The sequence below is a fragment of the Rattus norvegicus genome, chromosome 2, assembly GCF_021556685.1.
Source record: "Rattus norvegicus strain SHRSP/BbbUtx chromosome 2, alternate assembly SHRSP_T2T, whole genome shotgun sequence".
NCBI classification, from domain to species: Eukaryota; Metazoa; Chordata; class Mammalia; order Rodentia; family Muridae; genus Rattus; species Rattus norvegicus.
Window position 1 is genome coordinate 751543 of NC_141535.1, and position 26909 is coordinate 778451.

Sequence of the window (26909 nt, forward strand, 5' to 3'; positions counted from 1 at the left end):
TTTGCTGATTAATGTAAATATAAAGCTTGTGGGTGTCTTTTATCTAGGAACTAAGTAGTCAGAGGCAGGGGAGAAACCCTGTGTGAGGATTAAACAATTTCTACAACATTCACACATGCACATCCTGCCATACACACACACACAAAAAAATAAAAATAAAAATTGTCACTTTTAAAAGGGGGTAAATGAACTTGTCATCACCTATGATGATCCAAATTCTATCACTGCAATCCATGGGGTAGGAGGACGACCTCCCCACCCATTTGTCCTCTGGTCTCCATATACACACACTAACATATATAGACATATGGACACAGAATACGTTAATGAGTTAATTAATTAACTAATTAATTAATTAAAAGTTTTTCTAATTATCTGTTCTTAGCCCCAGCTCACTCTGTCTTTGCTTTACACAGCTCAACTCCCCACATCTGCCTCTCCTTCTCTCATGCCTGTCATGCTCTCATGTGTGTTTCTCCTCCCTTAGTGTCCATGTTTAAATCTATATTTGCCTCCTTATAAACTACAGCTCTGATGATTAGACAGATACTTCCCAGGTTGAAAGAACTTGCTGTGCGATAATGAGGCCTGCAGTCCGATTCCCAGAATCCTGCAAACACCAGTCACTATAGCTGCCAGGAATCAGACAACATCTTCTGAGGCAAAAATAATGAAATACTGCCAGTAATTTGGATGAACATACACTTATGAATATATGGCAAAATGCAAAACTTTGTCCTTTTAAGATGTAGCTCACAAAAAGAGTGAGTCAAAGGGAAGTAAACATACTGGTTTCTTTTATACCATGTGAACCAAACAAATCTGTTCCTTTCTCATAAGCCAAATTTAAACAATGCTTTGGAAAACTATCCACCTGGACCTGGATCATCCTGCTCTGTTGTCTCCATCTTGATTTTCCTCACCTCCCCTTCTCCTCCCTCCTTCCTAGACATTTCCCCACTTGCCCTTCCTTCTCATCCAATGATAGGGTATGCCTTATCCCGGACTCGCATCGCCTTACACAGAGCAGTGCCACAGATTTCAGCAGAATACAGGAGAGGGATGGACTGGGGAAATAGGACGCTCAATGTTCAACACAATGATATGAAGGGTCAACATCTAGTCGAAATTCTGTTCTCAGACAGAACAAGGCCTACATTAAACTCCTGGGCCTGGCTATTTCTGTAGATTTCTAATTTCTCAAAGCCTAGCTGAGGAGCCACCCATTTAGTTGAATGCTACCTTGTTCAATCATTAATGTTTAGGAGGGTTTTTTTTACCCTTTTACATCAATATGGGAAAGTTCGCCAACAGTAAGAATAGTATTGAATATAAGATCTGTTTGTCAAGTCCATTTTCCTCATGAAGAACTATTATAAAAATTGAGGACCAGCATGAAGGCTCAGCAAAATGTTTTTGCCACAAAGCCTGATGACTTGAATTCAATACCTGGATCACATATGGTAGAAGGAGCTACCACCCACAAGTTGGCCTCGACCTCCGCACCCATACATGTATATACATACATACACACAAAAATGCGATGAAAATTAAAAACGGAAAACCTAACAAAATTAATTATAATTCAGCCAAGGTACCTTTAGTGCAATCCGAGTTGCTTTATCTTCTGCTGACTTAACAATACAGAGGGGGAATGGAAAGAAATGGCCTATTGTTTTGACTGTGCCTAAAACCTCAAGCATGCCCAAGAGAAGGCAAGCCTGTAGGATGGGCAAGGTCCTAGAGGGATAGTACCAAAATATCACCACACAATAGAGAACACATGTAGTCAGAAACTACTTAAACAGAATGTGTAAGTCCTCAATACACAGGACACAGTTGATGGTGCTTGGGGTGCAATTCTTAGGGGCCCTGCAGTGTGTAAAATACATGACACTTGTGTTATATAACTGTCTGGGATTCAGTGAATCTATATGCTTCAGTTCTAGCTTTGGATAACCTCAGCGGACCTTTGTGGAGTTTTTTATCAATATAGTAGCTCTTTACCTCCTCATAACCTTATTATGCTTTAGGCTTTTATTGTTTTATTTTGCCCTCCCACTATTTAAAGTTGACCAGAAGAAAAGGGTTGTGTTGAGGCTAAGTTGGTTGGACTGGTTTTCTTCTTGGAGGTAGGCTTCGGAACATCAAAATATCTGAATGGACCACCTCACCTCTAGATCCCAATGAGGTCTTTTCAATAGAACCCAACTGAAATTGTCTGATTGTTTCTTCTCAAAGATCAGGAAAAAACAACAGTGCCATTTCAGACCTCTTATAGAAGGAGGGGCATGTGGCTGCCTCGGTATTCTGTTGCTCGTGATTTTTGTAAAAACCGAATTTTTAAAGTCTGTTAATGTTTCACAAAGAGGAAAGCACAGTTCGTGGTATCCTATAATTTTATAGCCTTACATTGTGTGTTTCTTCCTTTTAGGAGAAACCCTAACATCAAGCCATCACATGCACAGAATGTCCAATTAGTGGGTAGGTTCTCCACAGTCCTTGGTGTAGTATTTAGTTTGGTCATTTGCATTCTTTTGTATATGAACCCCAATAGGCTTATATGTTTGAATACTCAGTCATCTGGGAGTTGAATTATTTGAGAAGGATTAGGAGGTGTGGCCTTTGGGAATAGGTATGGCCTTATTGGAGGAGGCATGTTATTGGAGGAGTGGGTTTAGAGGTTGCAAAGTCCAGTGTATCATTCTGGGATATATTAGGATGTACAGGTCTCAGTTACTGCCCCAGCACCTTCTTATTTGCTTCTGGCCATGATAACGTGTACTGATTTTCTAAAACTGTAAGCAAGCCCCCAATTAAATGTTTTCTTTTACAAGAGTTGCTTTAGTCATGGTATCTCCTCATAGCAATAGAATAGTGACAAACTCAGAGTTTATTTGACTTATAATTTCAGGTAACAATCCATTATTTCAGGAAAATCATAGGAATTGCAGGAATTTGAGGCAGATGGCTGACGAATATTCACAATCAAGAGTAAAGAGAGCATATTTGCACGGATAGTTACTTAGAAGCTTTTTTCACTTCTATATATAGTTCAGGGCCCAACCTAGGGATTGGTGCTGCCCATAGTGAGCTAGGACTTCTTACTAAGTATTCAAACATATGAACCGTTGGCAGCCATTCTCATTCAAGACACCATAATCCCTTGTTCCCTAAGTTGATTCTTGCCAGGATATGTAATGCCAGTAAGACAAATAAGACTAGAACAAAAATTGGTAACAAGAGTAAGATAGTCGTTGGGTGCTGAGATTAAAAAAAAAAAAAAACATTCAAGATATCTACCACCACCACCACCACATCCACCAAAACGTGCCTATAGTCCAACATGATCGAAACAATTCCTAAGTAAGACTCTTCCCAGGTGATTCTAGATTGTGTAAAAATGACAGCTAAAAGTAGCCAACAAAATGACAAAAACAAAGAAGAAAAGCAGCCTTAGAATATAGCCCCCTTTTCCATCACTGAGAAAGTGAGAACTCACTACTGCCCAGGATAATCATGACAATAGTACTTCAGTAGGAAGAGACATGCAGTGTGTGACATGACATTCTACTACCAGTAAACGATACCATCTCAGTGGAACCCACTCTTCATTTAGTATTTTATGTTGTGGTATAATGTGTGATGCTCATTCTCAGAAGAATTCTGAGAACTTTGCAGTAATTCTGGATGGCTTACAGCCCCTGTTCCTGCTGCTGGATTAATGAAGCATAGCTATATTTATGGGTGAGGTTGCTTTTCGGGCCATTCAGATTTTCATTTAGCTACTGTTATCTGTTGGAGCACGAGTAAGCCACTTAAAATTTCAAAATCTCAATTTTCTTATCTCATACGATGTGATGAAGATTGCGAATCCATTGCAATGTCTATTGTGTAATAAATTTTTAATAAATTATGAGAACATCATCAACAAATCTAGACTGCAAGCTTTTAAAGGGCTTGGTGTCATATTTTTTCAGTCTAAAGAATTCAGATATTTAAAGTCCTCTAATTTTATGAGGTATGTCCAGTTGAGCACATATAATTTTAGCTTCATGAAAATCTGGAACACAAGAACTGGCTGGCAGAATTAGAGGTTCAGCTGTTGCCCATGTTTTGAGGGAGGTCAGAGGTCAGATAGCGTGGGCTTGAAGTTTGGTTTTCACTCTTGGTGAGTGGGTTCTTGGTTAAGGCAGATAATCCCTCTACACTCCATTTCTGTATCTGAAAATGAGGCACGATTACCGGATAAACAAATCAGTGGAAAGAGTGCCCAGGCTGAGCCCTGTATGTTATAGATGGCTCAGTTAAGGCTTGCTATTGCTATCATTGACTTCAGGAACATCGTTCCGGCTCAAGTACCAAGTTCTAGAGGAAGTGCTCATGGCCAGCAGGTCATATGTAACAATAACAGGTGATTTGATTTGGGGAAAAGCACAGCATATCTAGGGAAACAGCACAAAGAAAGCCAAAGACTACTGAAAACATGGCTGCTTTCACTACCTAGTGGAGACAGCTCACACTGATGTTATATTTGGGCAGCCATGAGATCTTTCTGCATCATCAGAAGTACACCAGCATTTATTTACAGAACTCTGTGTTAGGGCAGCTGGGAAAGTCTTAAAGGAAATGAAAAGTAGAACCTCAGAGAACCAAAGTCTGGGGAGGGGAAGACTTCTGTGTGGAGGACATAGAGACTGATACAATATACTTAAGTATAATTTGTGTGTGGGTTTGCTTCTTGTTTTTCTTTGTTTTTTAACTCAAGTCTCATGTATTCCTAGTAACAATCAAGAATGTAGCAAGAATGCAAAGGATCAGGGAGTGGATTATACAGGAGAAAATGTGGGAGTTAGGAAAGCCATTCTAGTAGTATTTTTTCCTATTCATATCAGCAAGGGTTTACTGAACATCCCTGTGTAGCAGGTCCGTGCTGTGAAAAATAAGATAAAGAAATACTATGCATCGCTGACCACATTCCAATGACTATGCAAAGCCAGCCAGGAATACATTTGTAAAGCTGTCTCTTGTCCTGTGATGAGAGAAACAAGCATTCTTAAGTGACTACATAAGGTAGATAAGAGAGCACAGAGACAGAGACAGACAGAGTGTGTCAAAGACATACCATGCAATGAAACTACAGGTCAAACCCTGGAGCCTTTGGAAACGACAGACCTAACTAGAGTACTGGAGAGTTTAAATGAAAGGCTGAGAAACATATGCCCAAGTATTAGGCATGCAGAAAGAGCAGGTTCTTTGGAACATCTGCAGGTGGGAATGGCAAGGAGCAGCATCCGCTGAGGTATACCAGGATCCAGCTGTTTTTGCACATGGGGTACTGGAGAGAAACAGTTCAGTATTCTGATGATGTAAGGCTGGAAAGAACAGGATATATCAGAGGAGATACAGAACAGCATTAGCTTTCCAGGAAGTTGGGGAAGCTCCACCCAAGCATGTCAGACAGAGATATACCATAGATTTGTTTAAATTTTATGGACAGTGCAGGGTTAAGTGAAGAGTGTATTAATAAGGCATAGGAATGCCTACATGTAAGAAAATCTTACGCCAGCAGCGGTGTGTTTTCTCTTACAGTGAAGGGGTGGTGACAGGAGGGCAGTGACTGATTCAGGTACTCTGCTCTCTGCAGTTTGGCTTTGTCATGCTTTGCTCTCCTAGAGGCCATTCTGCCATAAGAAGATGATTGGTTGAGCACAGGACCTTGCAATTGTGTTTATTGATACAAGAGTGGGATATAAGCCAACAGTTCCTTTATCATCCATCATAAAGGCCCTTCCAGAGACCAACAGCCTCAGTAGATTTCTGCAAGTCAGGTACATACCATCTCCAATGGCCACCTTTGGCTGTAAGAAAAGCTAAGCAAGCAGTAATTCTCCTTGTATAAAAGGTCTTGGCATGGGAAACTGGGAATAAACAACGAATAAGTTAAGCTACCATTTCTTCTACCACAGGGAGCAGGTGAGATACAATGAGGACCTGCAGCAGGCTAATGGTACCAATACATGCCTTTATAAGAAACATGGAATTTAGAAATTCTTCTAGTTCTTGATGTGGAGTCTCAGTGGAAACTCAGCAAAAGGCTGGATATGAGTTTAAAAGCCAAAGGCTCAGGGCTGGGTCTGAGACTCTAGCTGTGATGAGGGGCCATTAGAAGAGTCTGGACACTCCAGATTGGCATGTAGCAGAAAGAGAATCAGGTCTCAGTAATGACATGCTTTTAGAGCAGAGGCATAAAACCAAGACCTTAAGGAAGAATATAAGGAGATGACCAGAGAGGAGAGCCAGGCAGAGAATTTCTAGAAAGAGACTCCAGAAGGGCGAGAAATACCAAAGAGGTCTAAAGGTAAAAGGCTGGAAATTGCATAGAGAATTTTGTCATATGATTTCATAGCTGGTCTCGATCTGAGCCATCTATTGGTGGAAATGGAACAGTCCATTTCCCTGTATTGTAAAGGAAGGCAGCTGGCTAGTTCAAATTCCTTCTCAGCAGAGACTCTAAAAATGCAGAGGAAGGAAATCAATGCAGTAGGGAATAGAGAAAAACATTAATGGCTTGACTGGGGTATAGTTAGGGATTAGGAGAAAGGCCAATAGAAAGGGAATGGTAGAAGACACAGGAGACACTTGTAGGAATGAGAAAAGGCATTCAGGCATCACCCTTTATCCATGGGTTTGTATTTTATTGCCTTAGTTATTCATGGCCACCTACCTGCAGCTCCCAAACTTCCAGAAATAAATAATGCATAGGTCTTTTTCAGTAAGTCTTATTAAAGCGTCTTGTTCCATTCTGTTTTTGTTAATGCCTCTATGGCTTACTTTTATTATGATTATTAACTACGTGTAGGTATGTGTTTCTGCATGTCTCTGGTTTCCACATTCCCTAGAGCATGAGACAGTCCTGAGTTGCATGAAGTATGTGCTCAGTACCAAACTCGGGGGCTCCATGAGAGCAGCAAATTCTTTTAACTGCTGAGCAGTCTCCAGCCCCTTCAGCTGCACCTAATTAACAACTCAATGCTGTCCAAGGTGTGCATAGAAAAAGCCCTAACACTCAGTTTCAGAAATCCAAGGGATGTGTTCTGCAATGGAAGAGGTAGCAACTGTAATCATGACTGCCGGACCAATTTTAGTTGTCTGTCAGAATGGGGGCCACCATTCCTAGCTTTGCTGCACTTAGAAGCTGAACAGTATGAAGCTTTTGAGTCCAAAGAAAAGAAGAGGAAGGCTGTTGGGAAAGAATCTGAATGCCTCCCCTTACCATCTCTGTATTTAAAACCTACATGCTCAGTAACACAGACGACAAGACTGCAAGACTCACAGTCGTTATACACTGTACATCTTACATCAAATACTATCTTGCGCGTGGTATTTCTTAGGCACAACATAATTTCACGTGAGCCTCAGTCTGAGAAGACGTGCTAATGTGCCCTATTCCATTTTTTCACAGGCCATCACACCAACCTTGGAATATAGTTGGATAGCAAAGTTATGCAAAGAGTCCCTGAGTACTACAAGAGCTGGTCTACACAGAGAGTATGCTCCTCTGACTTTGCATGGGGCATGCTTGTCTGACAGTCCATGGAGCATATACTTCTGGCCCATCCTTGGAGCATGCTCGTCTGACTCACCATGGAGCATGCTCCCCCACCTATGCATGGAATGTGCTCTTGAGAACTTGCATCTATCTGCACACAGAGGAACAGATGTGCTTTCATTTTCCTAAGCAAAATAACAGGACGTATCATCATTATTGAGGTCACAGTATTCATAATAGGAATGTGTGGAGAGTCAAGTGAGATCTATTGGGAAGCATGGTGTCTGGTTCAGTCCCTATCTTGAGGGAGATAAAATAATCTCAGTTTTCAAATGGTGTCAGTCACCGTAAGGACCCAATCCAAGAGGACTAAACACTTCTGTACTCCCTTATAATCTGAGCTTGAAAGGGGCCTCTGCCTCTTCAGCCAGCTGGGCAGCTCACAGAAATTCTATCCTTGCAAACGGAGCTATAGGTACCAGAGAAGCAGGTCTTCCCTCTGATTAGTGGAACAGCTATGACAGAAATTGCCTTTTCCCAAAGACACAAAGTGACATATTAAAGGAGAAGCCTCTCTTTTGGTGCCATGGAGTCATTTAAAAATAAATGTAGAAACTCCAAAGAATGTCTGTTTAAGCACAGCTGTAATTCAGGGACACAAGACCATTCACTTCTGCCATCTCTCTGCCGGATTCACTTCTTGATCCTCAGATTATGTAGGAATCAAATCCAGTACTATCTTTACTTTCAAAGTCAGTTTGCCTGTTTTGCTGGTGACTACATGGTATGTTAGAGCCTTGTACTTATGCTTCAGTTTCCAAACCTAATTGTGATCATGGGCCGGTGAGGTCGAGGACTAGGTCATGAAAGCCCTCATAACTTACCCACCTGGGTAAGCTTGCAGGAATGTTGCCAAATGAATGAGAGACTGATGAAAACTGGAGTACAGTAGTGGGTGGGTTGCTAAGCAGCCTGGTAAAGAGGATTACAAATTAGGTCCGATTAGTAGAAAAGGTGGGGTGGATAGTGAGAAAGACCGCTGCTCTGGGCCAGCAAAACTGGGTCCTAGTCCCAGGACGGCTTGCTTGGCTTTACTCACTCAACAAATACTCTTCGAATTTCTAGGCATTTGACAGGCTCAGAATAAAACAACTTTTCTTCTCCCAAAACATACTGAAGGTGTCTAATTGGATCACAAGAGAGATATGGGAAGACATTCCACCTTGGTAAGTAAACGTGGGGTATGTGCTGAGCAAGAGGCTTCTAAATCAAGTTGTTGTCCAGGAAAGCATTCTGAAGACTATTGCTTCATGCCTTGAGGGATACAAAGGGTAATTTGTATACTGGTGGAAAAATTTACCCACCACAGGGAACAGGACTAGTGTTTGAGTTATTCTGCATCATGAAATGTAGGAGGTGCCATTTGACAGCTGGTAGCATAGCCAGAGGTGAATCTAACCTAAGTTACGTTGCAAAGTAAAAATGCCATTGAGTCAGTACAATTTGCAGTTGAAGGTAGAAGTCTAGAGACAAGACAAAACTGGGTTTAAAGATAAGCTTTGACATATACCAGTCACGTGACAGTAATCACTTAAAAAACAAACAAACAAACAAACAAACAAACCAAAAAAAACAAACACTCTTCAAGTTTAGTTTCCTTAGCACAGTGTTCTCCTGATTTGGTTATCTATTTATGTCCAGCAACTCTTCTCAACTGAAATGCCTTAAGACAACACATATTTAGTAATTCTCAGGGTCATTATGAATTAAGAATGTGTTATGGCTTAAATGAGGCCCTTGCTTCAAGGGTCTATCACATGGCTGCAACCAAAGTCAACCATGGTTGTGGTGCTATCTCAAAACTCCAGAAGCTCATTTACAGGTCTCTTGGCAGAGTTTGGTTCTTGCTGGCTGGTGACCAGAGGCTCTCTGGAGTTCTTTACTATGTGTTGCCCTCCTAAGGCAGTATATAGCTTCCTCAGAACCAGTGGAGATATGGTGTTGACTGGCAAGACAGAAAGGCCATTGAAGTGAATTCTGATCACTATGGCCCCATTCTGTTGGTCAGAATTCACAAGCTAGCCTACCCTTCTCAGGTTGGCAGGGGTGGGTTGTTGGAGAGTAGGAGTGCATGGGAGGATGGGCATTTATACAAGAAAGAGAACACTAGGAAATCAAGCTGTGGGGATTCCATCTTTGATTTTGGTTTGCCTCTAATTTGTAGGCTAGACCTCCAGTCAAAGTTAGAGCTATTGTTCTGCTGAATGGAGGGATGCTGAGCCAGTGTAGGGAGCGGCTAAAGATGGCGCCAACATCCGGTGGTCGTTTGTGGTAAACACCTACAGCGCATGTGTTGGCAGACTCCCAGCACCTACAAGGCCAGGGTGATATTCATGCTAAATAGGTATTTCATGCTCCACCAATCCCCAGTGGACAAATTTACAGCCACAGCCTGTCTTGTATTTAAGGCGAGTGCCTTTGTTCCCCGGGGTCCCTGTATCATCAATAAGGTGTTCCTGCAATAAAGGCTGATTGAGAAGGATCCAACGGTGTTGCGTCTTCCTTGCCAGTCGAGGTGGGCGCAACAACTGGTGGCCCGTACGGAGACCCGAGAAAATTATCTTTTCTCGTCTGGATCCAGAACTTTTTCAGCCTCAGGACGGTCGACGTAGGTAAGTTCCCAGTAGGGGCAGTTAGTTGCCGGAATTGGGACAATAGAGTTCCTATAAGTGGAACGGTAAAGTTCCTGAAGTTGGGACGATAAAGCTCCGGGATAAGGGATTGTAAAACTTCCCTAGTGGGACAATAAAGTTCTCTGGAAAAGCAGAGACAATGATAGCCTTGGTTTAGAGGCAAAAAGGGGTTTGTGGAGCACGGTAATGTTGTCTTTTCCATTTGTTCCTTTGTGGGTTGGACTAGCACTTTTGCCTTATACTCTTTTTGTGTTGTGGTGTTGCTTCTGTCTGAATTGCCACCGTCCAGGGCATGAATGCATTTGTTGGGAAGAGTCCATGATGAGCCACAAGATCGTGTGTAAATAAACACTCCAGCTCACCAGCTCCCCTTGCTTGTAAATCGATCGTAAATAAGGTCGTAAAAGCATGGGAAGCTCACACTCCACCCCGCTCCTGTCAGCTCTTCAGGATCTTCTTGGTTAGTGTAAGCTTAAAATTGAAAAGGAAATCCTGCTGAGTTTTCTTGATGAGTGTAACCGTTGTGCCCCGTGGTTTATAGTGTCAGGGTCGCTCACTTTGAGAGCATGGGAGAAGCTGGGAAAAGATCTGGATAAGGAGACTACAGTGGGCAAGCTTAAACCAGGGACAAGGCCGCTTTGGCGTATGATCCGTGCCTGCTTGGAAGATAAACGATGTGAAGAAGCTGTTAGGACAGATCAGAGAATCCTTACAGAGCAACAGGAGAGTATGTCAGAAGGAGAGAAAGTTTTGAAGGAAGGAGAGAAAAGAAAAGGGGGAAAAGAGGTAAAAGAAAAGGCAGAAAAGATCAAGGAGAGGATAGACAAAGGCGAGAATAGTAATCAGGATTTAGGAACGAAAAAAAATTTATCCCTCATTAAAGGCATTGACCTTGGAGATGTCTAGTGATTCAGAGTTTAGTGATAGTGACTTAGTTGACCTTGAGGAGGAGGTAGCTCATTATGAGAAAGAGATTTATCATATTCTGACTGGCCAAACACTTACGCTGTGCAGAAACAAGCCAAGGACTTAAATAAGAAGGCAATTATGCCAACAGCACCTCCTGCACCCCCGTATAACTTTCAAGGTAAAACAATGGTGAAGCCTGCAGGAAGTACTTCTTTTTGCCCGGAAGTATGGAAAGAGTTAGGATTGAGTTTTCCAGTTTTTCTGAATGCAAACGGGCAGCGACATCATGAACCTGTTGACTTTAAGACAATAAAACAATTAACAGAGTCAGTCAAAACCTATGGAGTCAACTCGGCTTTTGTTATCGCTCAAATTGAGGCTCTTGGCTGATACTGTCTCACCCCTGGAGACTGGGGGAGTTTAACAAGAGCCTGCCTCTCTTCGGCTATGGAACAGGTGTAGTGAAAGGAAACTTAATTTTATGGACCCCGCTCTAGTGGCGGTGTGTTGGTTGATAACCAACCTTAATTTTTGAAGCATAGTGTTTTATCTGTGCTTGTGCTCCCAGCCCTCACAGTAGGGGGGAGCGAAACTAGCTGCGGAGCTGCTACAGTGAACATGGAGACTGCTCAGTCTCACCCAATTTTTCTGGCTCTTCAGGAGCTGTTTAAAAGAAAAAGGCTTAGGATAAAAAGAAGCACTATAGAGAGATTTCTTAGTGAGTGCGATTGCCATTGCACCTTGGCTCGCTCTCTGGGAATCTCGAGGTGGACAGCTAAGAAAAGCTGGGAAAGATTTAAATTTTGCTTGGGAACAAGGAACCTTAAAGGGACAGACTGCGTTAGAAAGGCTACAGGAGGAATGATCTGAAAAGGCTGAGAGTGAGGTGGAGGAGGACTCTAAGGAAAACAAGAACAAGAAAAGAATTTCTGCTTTTAGTGGCCAGACCTTCAACTTTTGCTCACAGAAAGAGAGTGCTCATTAAGAGAAGTTCTTTCAGGGAGCCTGCCTTATCTTGTTGGTTTTATTCCAAGAGAGAAGTCAGTCTCCAGCTTTAAGTTATTTTTCTCTAGTTAGTCATCATTAACATGGAGAGTGCCTTTGATCCTATCCCCACAGCAGCCAGTTCCTGCCCCTGTGGTCAAAATGCCCCAGGTTGGGGGACAGAGAAGCCCCTCGGACTACAAAACTGCCAACAGCCAAAGGTAAAAGTTAAAACAGAGAACATTCCAGGCCCAAGCCTAACCAGATGTGTTTCAAATGCAGATGCTTCATCAACTCTGACCAACTTTTACTCCGACAGGACGAGATAAAAATAATAAGGACTTGAAGATCCGATCCTTCTCCTGATTTAGTAGCTCTGTTCCAAGAACCAGGGGCCATAAAACCTTTTGGCCCTTATCTCCTGGAGCCATAAAACAGGGATGTATTGGGGTAAGATGGGCTAGAAAAGGCCTCGATGATTTGGGCTAGCATGAGTAAAACTTGTAATAAAAAAGAGACAAGGTAATGGTAAAGTGTTTTTGTGTATGCATTCTTTTAGAGTTATGTTTTAGTCTTTGGACCCTGATTAGAGACAGGTTACACCCTAGACATGAGAGAGAATGGGTTTGGGAAAAACAGTCCTCCCAGACTCTCCACAGATGCTTTGGAGAAAGAGAAAAACTTTCAGAGCTCTCCTGGGAACAGAAGAAAGGTAGGAGACGTCCTGCCTCTCTGCTGGCTCCTATTAGAGAAATGCTTATTTCTGGTTCTGAACTCCACAGATAAGATATCTGAGTCCTTTCAGTGGGACACCATCTAGTTTTTTTCCCTCTATGTCTATTGTCTGTCCTTGGTGCACCAAGCTGTCCATGTCTGTCAGTTTATGTCTGTGGTTTTTGTTTCTCATTGTTTAAATGTTTTATGTTTCATGTTCAAAAGAAAAAATGGTAAAAACTTTATCTGCCGGTCATTCACACCTTGATTTGGTCTTAACTTGTTTCTGAAAAGAGGACAAATGAATAAAAAGCAGTTTCAAACGGCCTTTGGAGCCCTGTACCTGCAGCAAAGAGCCTAGGTCAGCTGGACAAGTTGCCCGGGGGCGGAGCATCTGCAGGAGCTGATCTTAAAGGCGCCAGCAGCTCCTCAGCTTCTTGGTATGGGAGCTGATGGCTGTTTTCTCTTAGAAAAATCCCTGAGTTGTTATTAGACTTAGCAGGTGACAAGGTGTTTCTTTTAAAATCACAGGTAGAAAAGCAAAAATGGTGCTTGGTCTAAATATTAAAGACATGTGTTAACCACTTCAATTTTGTTTCTGACTGGTTTTAAATGTATAAATATGTTCTACATGCCTTGGTCATAGATTATTGGCCTTTAAGTTATTGGATATGGTTAAAAAATTATAACATCTATAACAAGAAGTTGATATAAAACTGATAATTTAGATAGAGTCAATCTAGACAATATGTGACATGAGCCAACCTAGAGAAACAGGTCTAAATTGAGATAATATTTTTATAGAACTCTTATCCTAGAAGCCAGGCACCCCCAAATTACAGAATGTAAAAATGTGTTGGAAGTTTTTAAAAGATTTCATGATTCTTTCAATTTAATTTCTGAATCTGCTTATGTAGTTAACGCTGTGCGCTCACTTGAAATTACAGGGCCAATTAGGTTGACTAGTACTATATGTCAAATTCTTTTAGAATTACAAAAATTAATTTGGACCAAGAAAAAATAAGTTTTTCATACAACATATTCGAGCTCATACTAATTTGCCTGGTCCCATGGCCAGTAATAACGCTTTGGTGGATGCTAGTACTCGCAGAGAATTTATTTTTCATGCAGCTCCAGTTGATCTTGCTAGAGAATTTCATCAAAAGTTTCATGTTCCTGCTTTCACTCTTCAACAAAAATTTAAAATCTCTAGAGCTACAGCTCGTGATGTAGTATTACGTTGCCAGAATTGTGTTCAGTTTCACCACCCTCCTCAGGTGGGAGTTAACCCTCGTGGTCTGATTCCACTAAAACTCTGGCAGATGGATGTCACACACATATCTCAATTTGGAAATTTAAAATATACACATGTTTCTGTTGATACCTGTTCTGGCATTATACATGCCACTCTGATGACTGGTGAAAAGGCTCCTAATGCCATTAGTCATTGCTTAGAGGCGTGGACAGCCTGGGGAAAGCCTGACAGCCTCAAGACAGACAATGGACCTGCCTACACTACAAAGTCTTTTCAGACATTTTGCCAAACAATACAGGTCAAACATATACAGGATTGCCATACAATCCCCAAGGTCAAGGAATTGTAGAAAGAACACATTGTACTTTAAAAGAGCTCTTACAAAAACAAAAAGGGGGAATTGCCTATGGCAAAACACTAAGAGAACAGTTGTCTTTAGCTCTTTTTACTCTAAATTTCTTAATTTTGGATATGCATGGCCGCTCTGCTGCGGATCACCATGCTGCTACTAAACCTATGACTATTCAAATACAGACAGCTGAGACTATCAATCAGATTGTAGACAGAACCGCAGTGGCATTAGAGATACAAGAAGAATTTAATGCCCACTTGGCATCTGGCTTTCTATTAGCTAACCAACGAATAGATTTGATTCAAGAACAAATTGAGGCATTATATCATATGACGCAGCTGTCCTGCGTTTCCTCTCTTAGAGGCTTATGTGTTATTCCATTGCAAGCTAACTTTTCTCAGTATTTTCAACAGAGCAAAGAAATCTCAAATTATTTGAAAGGAAACTGGTCCATGGAAGCAGAACAATTATCAAGACAATTGCTGATTGCTGTCCTTAACAACACGAGAATGGAAACCATCACGTTTGGAGATTTCACCTCGTGGATCACTAATGCTTTCTCATTTTTTAAAGATTGGGCTGGCATGTTTGCCTGGGGGGCCATTGTCCTCTTGGGATGTGGAGTATGTCTATGGCTTTTTTGCCGTTTACAACGAGAGCATGCCAGACACAAAGCGATTGTTTACCAAGCTATGGCGGCCATTGAAAGCGGTGCTTCTCCCAGTGTATGGCTGGCCTCTCTGATAGATTGAGAGTTCGCCCTAGATCATATTTTGTCACTGTCATGTGAAGTCATTGTATCCAGAGACGGACAACTTTCCTCAGGCTCGGACCAACCTAAGACAGGAGCCCGGTGGCGATAGGGTTAATTTCCAGTGATGGGTAAGGCCGAGTTTTTAGAGAGGAACGACCTAAGACAGGAGCAATGACGTGTATTGACGTGACACCCAGATCTAGACCAGTCATAGACAGAGGTGGCCTTGCCCTGTTTGAAGATTCGGGCTGGTCCTATGCCCCTCTGCTCTGCTTCTCCCCTAATATTAAACACACACGTATAGCCCAGGACGGTGTGTTGTACATAAGTCATCTCTAGCCATTGGGGTGCAGTCCTAACTGCAAGAGTGGTTCGCCATGGCCGAGCTGGGCACTCTGTGGGGCATGTCTGACCTCTCTCAGACCACTACCTCCACCTAATGGGTTCATTTAAAAAAAAAAAAAGAGGGATATGTAGGGAGCGACTAAAGATGGCGCCGACATCCGGTGGTCGTTTGTGGTAAACACCTACAGCGCATGTGTTGGCAGACCCCCAGCACCTACAAGGCCAGGGTGATATTCATGCTAAATAGGTATTTCATGCTCCACCCATCCCCAGTGGACAAATTTACAGCCACAGCCTGTCTTGTATTTAAGGCGAGTGCCTTTGTTCCCCGGGGTCCCTGTATCATCAATAAGGTGTTCCTGCAATAAAGGCTGATTGAGAAGGATCCAACGGTGTTGCGTCTTCCTTGCCAGTTGAGGTGGGCGCGACAGAGGAGAAATGTTGAGCCAGAGGCAGAATGTATGGTGGGTGGAAGAGTAAATAAGTTTAAATAAATAACTAAGTGAAAATAATTTGGACAAGTCAAATTGCCTCCTGCCTCTGAGACACCATTTTGTCCTCAGCAAAATGTAAATACTTGGTCACAGGGGGGCGAATGAGGCAAAAAAAAGTGCAAGCTTCAGTTTGTTTTCTGAGGGAGAAAACGTAGCTCTCTTCAGCTTGCAGGGACAAACTGCTCTGGGCCTTTTCTGCTGTGTTGATTAGGAGTTTGTCAGTCTGGTATCTTCAAGGATTTTAGTATTTGGCCCCTTGGAGCCAAATATTAAAGAAATATATGAAATAATATGTAAATAATTAAGAATTACATGGCTGGGAAAAACACAACGAGAAAGGTGGTTTTGGGAGTCCTTTAAAGTATGTCTAAGGCTTTTTTTAAAACTACCTTTGCTTCTAAGGATCCCGTGGCGGGTGGGCCTAGCTGAGAGAAAATTGGCTATACGTGGGAAACTTCACGCTCCTGATAATAAAATGGTAATAAAATCTCATCCGGCTCCCAAGGCTTAGAGCAGAGGGGATGTTTATGGTGGAGGGGGTTCCCCAACACAGGTGCACCTCACAGGTTGTGAGGTTTCCAGCCCTACAGGGCAGCTGGGGTTATGGACTCTGTGGCCTCCTGCTAGGGCAGTTCCTTCACTTTGGGAGAAAACACTCTGTTGTCCAGCCCTGGCGCCAGGCAGCTTCACTCCAGGCTCCAATTGAATGGTGTCACACAAAGTGGGATTCACAGTCTGAGCTGGGGTGGTTTGTCCCAGGGAAGGTAAAGAGCTGGGGAGGACATTTCAGAGGGTGGCAGTGTCCTCCCAAAGGTTAGCCAGGGATTGGGGATAGAACTTGGGAGTCAGCCTTTCACAAAGGCATGCTTCTCAGCAGGAAATGTGGGTGGGGCTGAGCAGTCCCCTGATAGAGACAAAGCTTCTTTGAATCTTTATCAGAAGGCCTGGCCTCTTGTGAGAGGGGTACCTGGGATGACAGGGCAGGGAGAAAACTCCAGTGTGTAATCTCATTACCCTCCCTCGCTCTGCCAACCTAGAGCGCACAGTCGCTTAGAGCCTACAGCTGCCCGCGCACTGAGTGTCCCTCCAGCCCAGGAGATCACCTCCTGCAGCGTCATTACCCATACTGGAGAGTCGTGGGTAGCCCAGGAGTACTTGGGACAGCCCAGACCAGATCCGGCCAACAGTCTCACCTTCCCGGGCTGGCTGCTCCACCAAACTAGAACAGTCTTAGGAAACCTAATGAGAACCAGTTGTAGTGGCCGCAGGCATACTTTCTCAGAGTCTCTGATTGGTCAGTGGCTGAGAGCTGTAGCCAATCAGCGCAGTTTTGGGGTCCGCATTGCGGACCAAAGGTCCGAGTGGGCATCTGGCGGGCACAGTGGCCTGCAGAGACTCGAGGTGTGGAGGGCAGAGCCAGGGAGGAATGAGCATGTCTTGGGACCCCACAGCCAGGCGCCATCACCGCCTATCGCTGCTCCTGGTGCTCATGCTGCTGTCAGGAGCCCGGGCTCTGTGTCCTGTGGAGCTCTTTCCTTATGGGGAGTTGTGGGGAGATCGGCTGCCACGGGAGGGCGACGTTGAAAGCTCCCCGGCTGTGAAGCCAGCAATACCTCTATGCTTCTATGGTGTCCAGTTCAGCAACCTCTATGTAAGTTCAGCTCCCAGAGGTGCGTGGCTTGGTGTGGGGTTGTAGTTTCTTCCCAGGGTGTGGAGCAACTAACCTCAACGTTTAACTGTCATCGCCGCTGGGGACCGGGCTTAGCGGTGGCGCTGCAGCTTCTTGTTCCCTACTGTGGAGGAATAAGGATCATTTCAAGGGAGAGTTGGAACCGTCCCCCTCTACTTCGACTTCCCTGGCAGGAAGATGAAGTTGAATCTGCTAGTGCGGTTTGTGTTTAGGGGCGGTGGGAGGCTGTGCACGCAGGCATAGCAATCTAATTAAGGACACGGCGCCCAAGGTGTGCAGTGGTGGAGAAAGATGAGCAGGTTCAAGAGTGGCCGCACCTGTGGGTCGCAGTGCACTTGAGCACTGTCGCCAAAGTTGAGTTTGTTACCCTGGATGTGTCTCAACCTGCAAAGAGGAGGGAGTCTTCTTGACTCGAGTAGAACTCGGACCGTAGGTGAATTCGACTGGTGTTTGCCCACCACCAGTTTGAGCGACCACCGTTTTGCCCTTTAAAAATGTTTATGTGGGGAGGGATTCACGTGCTACCTCATGCAGAGCAGAGAACAACCAGTTTTTTTTTTTTTTTTTTTTTTTTTTTTTTTTTTTTTTATCCCACCGTCTGTCGGGTCCTAAAACTCAAGTCATCAGGTTTGACAGCAGAGTGCCCTTACCTGCTGAACTGTATCACCGCCCTGTGGTCTTATTGTAGGTGGGCACCAATGGCATCATCTCCACCCAGGACTTACCCAGGGAGACTTAACATGTCATTGATGATTTTCCTACTGACTTCCCATCCATCGCCCCATTCCTGGCTGACATCCAGTGGAGTCACAGCAGTGGCCGGATCCTGTATGGGGGACACCTCCTGGACTGTGCTGAGTCTGGCTGCTTGCTACCTGTGCACAGGCTTCCCGCTGACCGGGTCCAGCTTCCCCACTACCAACTTCTTCCTGGCCACCTGGGAGCAAGTGGACGCCTAGGAGGAGGACAGGCTTGGGGCTGCATGGTCTGGAGAGGTAAGGGAGGGGTACCCTGCAGCTGAATAAACAGAAGGGTTGGGCTTGAACAGGAAACTAAGACATTGGCTAAGAGGCATTCCCTTGATTCTGCTCCTCAACACTAAGAAAATTGCTTAGTAAAATTAGGGACTAAGGTGCAGATACCAAAGACTCTGAGGGAACTTAAGGCACTTTACAGGTTTTTTTTTTCTTTTTTCTGGAATCACCTATAAGTACACAAATATTTCTAATGATATGTTCATCAAAAAATTAAAAATTTGGGAAATTTAAAAAGGAACAACTTTTTTTTTTTTTTTGTATGAGCTGGGTGTGGTGTCACTCACCTTCAATCCCAGCAGAGTCAGAGAGGCAAACAGATCTCTGTGAGTTCTAGGCGAGCCTGGTCTACAAAGTGAGTTCCAGGAAAAAATACAGAGGAACCCTGTCTGGAGAAACCAAAAATAACCCGTAGGTTCGTGTGTACATTTCTAGTTATTGCTTTAATATTGTTGCTGTTGACAACAGTGGGTCCACAGTGCCCATATTACTGTTTCACTTGCTAGTTCTGCTGTTTAGTATGCTCTGGTCAGTGCATTTCTGTAACATTTATTACAACCGTATAAAATCTCACCCTTCCTAGTGGTCATTAACGTTGCTCCCATGACGTTTTTACTATAATCAATACTATAAAACGCGTTATAAGGTTTTTATTTTATTCGTGTGTGTGTGTGTGTGTGTGTGTGTGTGTGTGTGTGTTTGTCTTTCTCTGTGTCTGCTTGTTGGTAGGGCCAGAAGAGGGCTTGGGCCCCCTGAAGCTGGAGTTGTTACATACAGGCAGTTATGAACTGCTTGACTGACAATGGATACAGAGATTTGAGCTAGCATGCTGAAAGGACTACTAGGTGCTAAGCCACCTCTTCAAAGCCAACACTTTTTAAAGTGTCAAAACACTACACAGCCTTAGCTGACATCACAGGAGAGTGAGCAAGCATGCCATGAACTTCTTAGTAAGTTCCTTGTAGCTTTCTCCACATTGCCTTTGTAACAGTTTACATACTTCTGTCTGCAGGAGCCTGCTGTGCAGTCTCCCTGGAGAAAACACCAACTCTGCTCTGGCTTTGGTCTTGGCAACATGTGAAGCGGGTATGGGTGGGTGAGGGTAAATGGCCTCATTCCTCCTGTAGGTAGAGACAGAGTCCTCTTGTGAAATTCCACCTGGGTGTAAAATGCCATAGACCTGGAGCAAATCTGTGTTTGCTTTAACTCCCCTAGTGCCTCTGAGCTACAGAAGTGATGTCTTCCCTAAGAGCTTGCCCATTGTTCCTGTGTTTGTTCTGTGAACTTAAAGGAAGAGACATGTTTTCCTAAAACCTGCACCAGCAGAGATGGAGAAATTGTTTTAAGTTTCAGTTTCTTACTTGACAGGTTAACATCCAGTTTTGTTTACTGACTAGCCTTGTAATGCCTTGGGTTTGACATCTCAATTACAGTTCAACAGAATACCTTCAACTCAAACACTGCCACCTTGGCACAGGCCAGCCAGCTAGAGGGCTAGAGAAGACAGTCCCCACTGTTAAGTTTCATTCGCTCAGTCATTCATTCATACATTCTTTTTAAAACGTTTATCTAATATCATGTATAACAAGCTTATAGTGGAAAAAAATAAACTTTTCTAATACAAGCAACTAGGTCGCCAATTCTAATATTTATATTTTCTTACAGTCTTTTTAAAACTTGTTAATTTATGAGTGAGAGTGTGGGTGTGCATGCACATGTGTGCATATGCATGTGTGAACGAGAGGTCAACTTTAAATGTCTTTGCTTGGGAGACATCTTGTCTTTCTACTCAGGGTCTCTCTGGGACCTGGGGCTCCCCAGTTAGGCTAGGCTTGCTGGCCAGTGAGCCCTAGGGATCTGCTTGTTTTTCTCTCCAGGGCAGAGATTACAAGTGTGCTGCCACGACCTGCTTTTGATCTGGGTGCTGCCATTCAAATCAGGACTTCATGCACACACAGCAAGCACTTCATAGGCTGTGCTGCCTTCCCAGCTTCTCCTGTAATGTTAAAAAAAATCTATGTCACAGGGTTAGGGTTAGGAGCTAGGGTTTAGGGTTAGGAGTAAGGGGTTAGGGTTAGGGTTATATATGCAGAGAGTCATATATATCATATATAATCTCTTTCTGAACATAGTTGATATTTGTTAATTCAGAAACTACTTTTACACATTTTCCTTATATCGGCACTGAAATAGACATAGACTCTAAGCGGAATGCTCTTACTCTGAATGGCCTCTCTTTCATTTAGTAGGAACACTATTGATAACCTTTTCTTGTGGTAATATGGTAGACTCTCCAGCTAGAGCTTCCTCCTAACCCATCTTGATTCAGGGATTCCATTAGGGTAGGTTTCAGTGAGCAAGCAATTTCTCCAGGATAGAAGGCAGAGCATGTATCAGCCTGTGTGCTGGAGTTTAATGTACTAGGGGCATGGCAGGCACAGTGTCTTTCAGAAGAGCAGGGTTCTGGGATCTGATGCAGGAGCACTCAAGGGTAGAGACATTGTCCCCTCTGAGGACTGCAATTGGTTCCTGGAAGTAGGCAGCCTTGAACAATTTGAAGTGGGGAGTCTGACGTTTATGTTGTTCCTTTTGTTTTGCTTTTGATCCCCCCCACCCCCCATGCATCTCAGGTTGGCCTCAAACCTCATAATGGAGGATGATCTTGAATCTCTGATCCTTTTGACCTGACTGACCTGTGCTGAGATAGTGGGTGTGCAGCATCACACCCTACCCATTTGATGGGAACTGAACCGAGAGTGCAGGCTGACCAGGCACTCTACTAGCTGAGCCACAGTCTTTCTGGTGACCTTAGTTAGTAAGGGTCGAAGGGCAAACTACTTAGACAACTGTTAAATAGTCTGTTTGTTCACACCATCAGACTTCTCTTTAAATTTTTAAAATTGTGTTTATGCACATGGGTCATATGCCTACACACGGTTACATGCAGTGCCCATCGAATACCCTGGACCGGAGTACCTGCAGTTGTGAGCTGTCATGTGAGTGCTGGGAAATGAACATGGGTCCTCTGGAAGAAGAGCCAATGATCTCAACCAGGGAGCCATCCCTCTGCCCCCCTCTCCTTACCTTCTTGCAGGAGTGTTTTATACTGTCTTCTCGACACAGTCCCACAGGATAAGTACAGTAATAACTGTTTATATCACAGAAGAGAAAATAACTTCCAAATCTGCCTTAAGTGAGGCAAAGTCACCTTAGAAGACATACTTTTCCCCTTTCTTACACTTTTCATGCAAGACACATTTTCTTTTTTTTTTTTTAATTAACTTGAGTATTTCTTATATACATTTCGAGTGTTATTCCCTTTCCCGGTTTCCAGGCAAACATCCCCTCCCCCCTCCTCTTTTTATGGGTGTTCCCCTCCTCACTCTCCCCCCATTGACGCCCTCCCCCCAACAATCTAGTTCACCGGGGGTTCAGTCTTAGCAGGACCCAGGGCTTCTCCTTCCACTGGTGCTCTTACTAGGGTATTCATTGCTACAAGACCCATTTTCTGTACACGAATCATATAAGTAGTTACAGTAACAATCGCTGCACTTTTTCTGAAGACATCTAATAAATAAGGTTAGCGTTTTAGTGTTCATTGTGGCTTTGGTGCTAGGACAGTTCTTGGAGCCATATTCAAAGGAACTGTGAACTGGAGTGAAGTTGCTGTGAAGGATGCTTCTGATGATAACCTCACTATGAAATTACTGTTCTGCTGCTCCCAAGGAAAATTCAGCTGAATTAGCTAGCCTCTTGCAACAGAAAAAACAAACAAACAAACCAAAAAGAAAAATTAGAGCAAGAAGCATTTGCACTGAGGCTCCGGGGTCTTGAGGCTGCGGTGGGTCCCAAGTGTTTTAGTGTTTATTTGACATGAAGGTTACAGCCCCAGAGAGATGAGTTTACTACTTAGGATTCTCATTTCAGTAGCAACATTTCATTAGAAACAGTCGTTGACAGTTTCCTTTTGGTGTCCATGCATGCAGTACCTGTGTCTCTGTGTGTGCCTGCACATGTGTAAGCACGTGCAGGCGCACACAGACATTCATGCATGGCTCACATTTGTGTGGAGATGCATGTGTGTGCAGACCATAGAAGAACTCTGAGGATCATTCCTTAGGCACTATCCACCTTTTAAAAATTATTTATTTGTTCTGCTTACATGTGCATGCTTTGACACTGCGGTAGTCACAGCACAACTTCAGAGTCAACTCTCTGCTAATCCCCCTTGATGGGGCCTGAGAATTGAGCTCTGCTCATCAGGCTTCCGAGGTAAGTGTCTTTAACCTGCTGAGCACTCTATCCAGCTCCCTTTCAAATCATTTCCAGGCACACCTCCCTCTCACCCAGTACTCAGCAGCTAAGCCAGGATTGATTGCTGGGTGATGAGGCTTGCAGAGTTGCCTTCCTTCTTATGGGACTACAGATCTGGGACTGACAGACACCATGACTGTTTTTGTTCAGTGTGTATTCATTCTAGGGATCAAACTCAGGTGCTTATGCTTGAATAGCAACTCCTCACACTGAACCATATTCCCAGCTCTTCCTTCAATTTTGCAGTTCTGGGACTTGAACACAAGTCCTCATGAAGGTTAGCTAAGTAAGTCATTCATGAATGAGCAACACCTATAGGCACAGTAATTCTTACATTACACCTTCCAGGTACTTGTGAAGTCAGGAACAAGGCAGAAAACACTTGAAGCAGTGGTCTTGGAAAACACAATCCCTCAGTCTTCATTTTCTAAGCTGTAGATTGACATGGTAGTGCTGACTTTTTAGGGTTGTCATGAGAATTAACCAAGGCCATGTGTTGTTCCTGCCATGTAACGATCTTGTGGTAGAACTCCTTTATGTAAGGACTTTGTTGTTTTATTTCATTTTATTCTCTCTCTCTGTGTGCATGTATGTGTACGTATATATTTACATGCTACATGTGAATATGTATGTCTACGTATGGTCAGTGTGTATGTAAATAATCTATGTTTATGCTGTATATGAAATTGTGTGTCTGCATGTTCCTGATGTGTATGTATGTCTGCATTTGTGCATTATGTGTGTGTTTGTACATGTTTGTGTGTGATGTGTGTGTCTGTGTATGGTTTATGTGTATGATGTGTGTATGTGCATGATGTGTGTGATTGTATATGTGTATAAATATGTGTATGTGACATGTTTGTCTGTGTATGGTATGTGTGTATGATGTGTGTATGTGCATGATGTATGTGCTTGTGTGTGTCTGTATGGTGTGTTTATATGCATATGGTGTGTGCATGTTGTGTGTGAGTATGTGGTGTTTGTATGGTATGTGAATACTGCATTGAGGCCACTTGTGTGTGCATGATATATATGTGGGGTGTGTGTATGGTATGTGTGTAGGACATGTATGGTATGTGGTTTTGTATGATTTCTGTGTGCACGTAGCAGGGTGCACATGCAGAGATTGGGAAGAGATCCTTCCAGTACCAGTTCTCTCTTTTTACATGGGTTCCTGGAACTGAAGTCGGATTTCAAGGCAAGGGATTTATTTACCTTTCGAGCCTTCTCTGGCCCTCTTTATAAGTACTTTTTAAGTGGAGGGTTTTCCAAATTACTGTTTTGGGTTTTTTCCCCTTTGTTTTTCTTATCTTTTTGTAGGGGAATTCGGTGGGGAAAATTATGTAGCTTTCTTGTTTTTTAACTTTTCCAAACATCCATATTGTTCTTCAGATATTGCCATAAGCTGAATGGGCTTCAGGACTTGTTCCATTCGATGAGGTTTTGAGCATAAGATGTGTTTTCAATTACTCCTGTGGAAGGTTCTTCTGAATACTTTGAAGACCCTGGGATTGAACTCTTGCTTTGATAGATTTTATTTTATTTTTGAGGTAGATTTTGGCACACACCAATCTCCTTTGCCTGGAAGATTCTGTGATCTCTACATAGTTTTCTTACATCTGTTATAGTAATATTAATATTAGTCACTGGAAATGATATCAGAGGAATAATATCTTTACAGTGTGAAATATTTCTGCTCTCTTCATTCCCTCCAGGAGGTTCACATTGGGTGTGACAGAGTGTTCTACCTGGCATGCAAGAATGGCATGGTGCAACTGCATTACTAAAATGAACAAATGTACATTTAGTTAACATGAGATTTCTTAAACTGTCACTTCATAGAGCAAAGAGGTTATGGCCGGAAGATCTGAGTAAGGATGGGTACCGTTTTTTGTTGTTGTTTGTGTTGTTAGGGTTGTTGTTGTTGTCGTCGTCGTCGTCGTCGTTGCTCTGTGTGTTTTTGGTGTCAGGGGAAGGCTGTTGTGTTCTCACTGGGGTGGAGGGTGTTATCTAGAACTCAGTTAGATAGTATGTCGAACGTTTTTGTTGATGAGGAATTTCATTTGGGTTGGAAAGACCACAGGAATGGAAACTGAGTGTGAGTGGTAGGAGAGCTTGCCCTAGTCTGGGCTGCATCCTGGGAGAGGGATGGGAGCGTGGAATTTGCTTCAGAAAAGGATGGAAATATTGTATCTGTAGCCAGGAAGCAGACAAAGATGGGTGTTGTTTCTAAGCTTTCTTTCTTCTTTGTATGCAGTGCAAGCCTGAGCCCAGGGAATGGTGGTGTCTATATTTAGGGTGGGTCTTCCCTCCTTAATTAATCTAATCAAGATACTTTATCAGAGACATGCCTGGTGACTGTTTCCTGGATGGTTATAGAGAGCATCACAGCTGGTCCCTGGATGCTTTAACATGGAATGGTGTGTGTTGAGTTGGTGCAGAGGTGACAGTTGTTGATCAAGAACTTTGGATTTAGCTGGAGCTTTTAATTTTTGGAGCTAGAGTCCACAGAAACAGTACGTGTGCAATTTACCACATGTCAGTGAAGACAGCGAGGATAGAGAATAACTAGATATATGAAAATGGGTTGAAGAAAAGTGCTTAGGAGTCCTTGAAGACTACATATGAAGGAGGATACACTATGCCACCGTGAAAGCATTAGGCATTCTCTTAACTCTGCAGTACAGGGGTGAATTTGGAATACCCCAAGCACATCAGTGTCCCCATGGGAATGGGGAAAAAGGAACATACAACCAAACATTGGAGAACAGAATCAGTGGCCTTACTCCTCCAGAGAATGTGTCCTTAAGGAAGACTGAGCATTGAACTTTGTCCCCCGGGAAGGAATCACCTCATTTCTTATTTTGTTATCATTTTGGTAAGGCTGAATAGACAAACCCCTTGTTGTAAAGATGTCATTCTGCTGGTTGATGTTTTACCCTTGTTGGATGGTATGTTTGAGAAGCCTTCTGGTTTTCTGTCTGAACAGGAAACTGGAGACCTTGCAGCTGGGCAACTCTGACCTGATCCTCTTTGTACTGCTCCCCAACCTGTTGAGAGCTCCTCTCCTAGCTGGCACTCTCTCTTTCTCTTTGGGGAGGTTGGGAGGTCATGACTCTTGTACAGGTTTTGGCAGTGCAACTGAGGGCTTACCTTCAGAACCGGTGTGGAGGATTCTTGGAAAACGTGTCTCTGGGAATGTGAGGGCCTTTCCCTTTGGAAGAGTCAGACAGAGGGGGTCTATAAGGAGGGGCTCTTCAGGGCCTATGCAGTGGCCTCTTAGTGATTCTGTGTGGAAGTCTGTAGCCCTGACAAGGGGTTCATGTGTGGCAGATTTCAAGCAGCTCAACTCTTCCTTAATGTACTTTGGGATCATAAATTATCTTAAAAGGAAGTCTTCGTTGTTTTCTCCTCTGTTATTTGCCTCTTTTAGTGGGGATGAGGAAATTAAAAAGTCTCCATCTGAAGTGAGTGCTTCGCCAAAAGGTGACACAGAAAAGACATAGAGCAAGTAATGCACTACATGTGCAGATCTCCAGGTTAAAGTCAGGCTCTCCCATCACAGCCTCCTCACTTCTTCCCAGACCTCCTCCCCACTGCCTTCTGATCTCCACATGTAGACAGCCCTTATCATATGGAATTGCTCAAATTTAGTACCTTGGTTCTCTCGTATCTTGTGAAGTTGATTGTGGCCACCATACCAGGAGCCTCCACAGTTGGTTATTTAAGGATGGGATTATTAGTTCGGTTTTTTTATCTCCTACTTGAACATTGTTGTGACTGAAATAAAGCTTTGGCAGCCTCTGGCCCTACCCTGAC

General features: G+C 43.3%; 3 long non-coding RNA genes and 1 pseudogene across 4 annotated transcripts in view; 3 read left to right on the forward strand and 1 right to left on the reverse strand.

Annotated features, from left to right (window-relative positions):
* The window catches only part of LOC148006609 (uncharacterized), a 2902548-nt pseudogene that overhangs the window by 702267 nt on the left and 2173372 nt on the right, over positions 1 to 26909 (forward strand).
* LOC148006613 (uncharacterized) lies at positions 10042 to 12580 on the forward strand. The gene is made up of 3 exons (XR_015673276.1): positions 10042 to 10224; positions 12274 to 12359; positions 12458 to 12580. It is a non-coding gene; the product is annotated as an uncharacterized LOC148006613 (long non-coding RNA).
* Positions 11214 to 26909, reverse strand: part of LOC148006614 (uncharacterized) — a 50685-nt gene continuing 34989 nt past the window's right edge. Inside the window, exon 2 of the long non-coding RNA XR_015673312.1 lies at positions 11214 to 11305. This is a non-coding gene — a long non-coding RNA (uncharacterized LOC148006614). The remainder of the gene's footprint in view (positions 11306 to 26909) is intronic.
* The window catches only part of LOC108351603 (uncharacterized), a 32007-nt gene continuing 22528 nt past the window's right edge, over positions 17431 to 26909 (forward strand). For both annotated transcript variants that reach the window (XR_015673119.1, XR_015673126.1), the window contains exons 1-2: positions 17431 to 17703; positions 18431 to 18737. This is a non-coding gene — a long non-coding RNA (uncharacterized LOC108351603). The remainder of the gene's footprint in view (positions 17704 to 18430; positions 18738 to 26909) is intronic.